The following is a 4,699-nucleotide window of genomic DNA, read 5'->3' as shown; positions in this document are numbered from 1 at the left end:
GGTTGAATAAATTACAGTACTTGACTTGAATGTATAGTGTAGTGTTTTGTGGGGTTTTTTTGTCTTTTTGAGTCTTTTTGTCTCAAAAAGTCTCGCTATGCAGTTCAGGCTGGCCTTGAGCTTACTTTGTAGCCAAGGCTGGTCTCGAACTCACAATGATCCTTCTGCCTCAGCTTCCCAAGTGCTGGAATTACAGGCATGCGCCACCACATTCGGCTATAATGTAGCTTTTAAAAATCACAATATCAATAGGTATGGAGTAATTACTATGTCAGGTACTACACTGTTTTATATTCATTTGCTCATTTAACCCTCCCTTCAACCCTGCCAGGTGGTGTCTGCCCCTTTCCCCTCTTTTCTGTCCCCTGACGGCCCATCAGAATGGATGGTATCAGTAGTTTGTCTTGCCAGCTAGGTTCTATTTGGATTAGATCTACATGTTGCCAATAAATTGAGGGTTCTTTCCATTTGTTCAGATGAAAATCATGACTCAGCAAAGTGTAGCTCTGATGGTGGTTCTGATGCCACTGAACCATACCAGACAATGCTAAATACTGCCACTTGACACACCTGTCTGCTGGTCTCTGCTGTTGATGACTGCTGTCATTTAATGCTGGCTTGTGCCAAACATGGTGGGTCCGTTGTTCTGGGTGCTGGTCTCACTGGCTGATCTTCACCAGCTGAGCTCTTCATGGCTAAAAGCCCCTAGTGTTGATTGCTCCTTCTTTGAAAGTGACTGCTCTGTTCACACAACTGAGGAATCCTGAGTAGATTTACAGGACCTTCCAAGCCCATACTACCTGAGAAATCCCAAGCAGGCTCACAGGACCAAAAGAGTGAGGCTTTATTTTAATAGGATCTGTGCAGCAACACAGGGTAGTCGACACACCAGATGGAGCCTTGAGACTAGCCCAGGAAATGTTAGTCGGGCACGGTGGCACATGCCTGTAATGTCAGCACTCGGAGGGCTGAGGCAGGAGGACTGTTACAAGTTCGAGGCCAGCTTGGGCTACATAGTGAAATCCTACCTCAAAAGAAGAAAGAAAAAAAGAAAGGAAGGAAAGAAGGAAAAAAGAAAGAAAAAAGAAAAAGAAAGAAAGCTGATGGGTGCACTCCTTATATAGCAGCTGCAGACCTGTGACTGGTCCAAGGGTAAGCATACGCTGGTCTCCAATTCAGACCTGCTGATTAGTTCAAGTGTAGGCCTGTGATTGGTTCAAGTGGGTGAGCGGGAGTTGGGGGTGCCACGGCAGTGATTCCATGAGAGGGCAGGGCAGTGAGAGCTGTTTCACTGATGGCTGTTGCATCTCCATGAAAAGTGGTAGGACTGCAATCTTTGGGAGGGCTAGCTGTGTACATCACAGCTTATTGGTGTTCGGAGAGGTCACAAAGCAACTGCAGGGGAGGCAGGATACTGGATACCGAGGCAAGAGGCAAGAGGCAGTTCATCCTAGGCGGAGGGAGAGCAAAGAGAAGCAAGGGAAGGGACATACAGATATTTGTCAAACCTCGGCCCTTCTGGCTGGCACAGGAAATAAAAAAGGGGAGAGAGTCAGGGGCTTCTGTGTCTTATATATAGAGAAGCAGCAGAAGACTGGAAGGAGATTGGAAAGTTAAGAGTATTTATTCTCCTGGCTCTGTCCCTGCCAGCTCTCTGTGAGCTAGCTACCACCCTGTCCAAACAGCTCCGTAGTCTAAAACATCCACATCACTTTCTTTGAAGAATTCCTAATTTCGGTATCCCTGTACTTATCTACTCTGGCTCCCTTTGGCCTATTATTCACATGGCAAGCAGACAGGCCTTTTCAAAATGCAACATAGGCATACTGCCTCTTGCTTAAGATTCTTGCAATGGCTTCCAGCGCTCTTGGGATACAGACCAAGTTTTTTTTAAATTTGCAGTGCCAGAGGTTGAATATCAGGGACTTGTACATGTTGGGCAAGCAGTCTACCACTGAGCTATATCGCCAGCTTAAGGCCAAGCATCTGACTTTGGCCCTGCTTGCCACAGCAGCCTTGTCTCCTGTGCTTCTCACTTTGCCATGGCTGTACTGGCTGCCTTTCAGTTGCCCCATCAGGAAGAACCATGCTTCTTTCTACCACAGGGTTGTTGACCTCATCTTCCCCTGCCTTTTTTGTGGAACTGTGGATCAAACCAGGACCTTCCCACTAATCTACATTACTAGCCCCCCCCTCCCCTTTTAAAACAGGATCTTGCTAAGTTGCCAAAGTGGGGAACTTGGAATCCTCCTGCCTCAGCCTCCCAAATTGTTCCTCTTTCTGGAATACTTTATAGTCCCTCTCCCAAAGGTAACCTCTAAAGTGATCCAGCCACCTGTCAAATAAAATTTGTAGGAAGCCATGTATTTGGGCCAGACACCTGCACGAGTGCAATCCAAACCAATGTAGAGTTTAATCACAGTGGCTGGCCTTTGGTCTGTTGCAGGCCTTGTAGACAATTAACCAGGTAAGCTGTAACCAATCAACTGGCTGAGTAGGCTGTATCGACTCACTTCTGTATATTTCACTTCCATTTTTCAATACATGCTGTCTGATCTCATTGTTGATTGGCACTCTAAGAACCTGCTCTGGTTTTGGGAGCTGCCTGAATCAGTTTTTGTTTGTTTGCTTAACTTTTTTTTCCTCACTATTTAGAGAATACTTTATTAGTTTCTGTAATAAAACCCATGTAGATAAGACCTTACATATTTAATACAGTACATAACCCTTGTACAAATGGAAAAAAATTAAGTTTAAAGTTTCTAGTCCAATATGGCTGTTAATTTCTGTACAATTCCAACTCAACACAGTGAACTGGGACAACTTTTTCCAAAATTGACAATACAGTTAAAGTTTGTTTTGTGTTGCTTTATTTTGCTCAGATAAACTGCTTGACATAATTGGCCTGAGGAATTTTCCCTCACTAAGGATCTTTCCAACATAACTTTGGTCAGAGTTTCTATTCACCCATTGAACATGTGGCTGTCCATTGCTTCTAGACTATGTTCAGTGATGGTCTCAGTCATTCATCGCCTGTATTATCTTTAGTACCTTGCTCTGTGTCTACCACATAGTGTGAAACCAAGTATTTGAATGAAAAGAAATGAAAGCAATGGTAATAAGAAGAAAGTTGGGTACAATCACATGAGAAAGAGCTGAATTACTTCTATTTTTCCTCTCTATGCTTCAAAAGCTATCACAATGAAAATGATTCCAACTTAGTCCAGGGCCTCAAACCCTTTTTTAAGAAGTAAAAGCTATTTAAAACGGATAAAACAACATCTATATTTCCTTACAGCTTATCCAACAAGATATTTTATACAGAATGCGCATGGGCAGACACAAGAAATATTTTAGATGTGGGGAAAAGTATCTAGTTAACTTTCTGGAGTTTTCATCACTCTGAACAAGGCCTTGCCATGCTGTTCAGGTGAACCTTGAATTCACTATGTTGCCCAGGCAGACCTTAAACTTGCGGTGATCCTCCTGCCTCAGCCTCCTCAGTGCTGGGATTACAGGTGTGTGCCACCACGACAGACAAGTCATCTATTTTTGAGGATTCCAGTGATGACAAATTCAGCTTTAGGAAGATAAGAATAAAAGTGGAAGTTTAAGGAAGAGATAAAGTAGCAAGACTGAAGGCTTTCTGCACAGTAAAGTGTCAGTACTAAACATAGCTCTTTCAGTAGGATATGGAAACACATTTCCTTTTTGTTTTGTCTTGTTTTGGTTTTGTACCTTGGCCATACTTTGACCTTCACTTTTTTTTTCCTCCTGCCTCAGCCTCCCTAGTGCTGGGATTACAGGCGTGCGCCACCACACCTGGCTTGACCTTCACTTTGAATTGCAATACTAGTTAATCTGTGACAGTACGGTGATTTTTCTTGCCTACTTGCTTGGATTTTCCTTAAGCACCTGAACTTCAAAAACTCTATAAGGAACTGATAATTACTACAACTCACTCAATACACCGCTCCCACTTCAACCCGCCCCCACCCTACAACAGCGTGCAGCTGCGCAGACTCCTCCCCTCCTACGTGACGTCCTAGTGGGCTAGACCATGTGCAGCCGGGGGTGACTCCGCGATGCTTCGGGTTCATTTCCTTCAAATATTCGCAGCCTTATGTCCCCTGTAGCCAAGGCACTTTTCAGAGAAAGCGTGATAAATGAACGTTTGAGGTTAAGAACCACGTGGGTATATGCACACCTGCTCATTCATTCTCGCCTGGCCACTCTCCTCCCGCTTGAAGTGGTATCTTCCGACCACAATTGGCGCGGTTATTTTTCCTCGGGCGTGTGCGCGCGCACCGCCTACAGCCGCGGAAGGCGGGGTTAGGCTCCGCCGAAGTCTCTTTTCCCCGCCTCAGAGTGGGCCGGGTGCTCAGCCGCGACTCTGAGGTGAAAACTCAAGACCGCAGGGACAGAAAGCCGTTCGTCAGTAAGGGAGGGTTAGGGTAAGAAACGCCTTTCCCGGCGACCCGAAAGCTAAAAAAACATGAATTCACAGAGCTCAGCCCCCCACCGCGGTAGCCGCGGCAGGGGAAGAGGTGCAAGGCAGGCTGCCCGGAGCCCGGGTTCCAATAACCACGTCCAGAACGTGGAGCCGGCTGTGGGCGCGGCCTCGACCGGCTCGCCGGGGCAGAGTGTCGCGCCCGACCGGCAGGCCCTGCTCCACCCTCGCCCCGCCGAGCGCTCGAAC

This window comes from Chinchilla lanigera, unplaced genomic scaffold (assembly GCF_000276665.1).
Source record: "Chinchilla lanigera isolate Chin_1 unplaced genomic scaffold, ChiLan1.0 scaffold00115, whole genome shotgun sequence".
Lineage (NCBI taxonomy): Eukaryota > Metazoa > Chordata > Mammalia > Rodentia > Chinchillidae > Chinchilla > Chinchilla lanigera.
The sequence above is the reverse complement of the archived record's forward strand: the minus strand, read 5'-3'. Positions refer to the sequence as shown.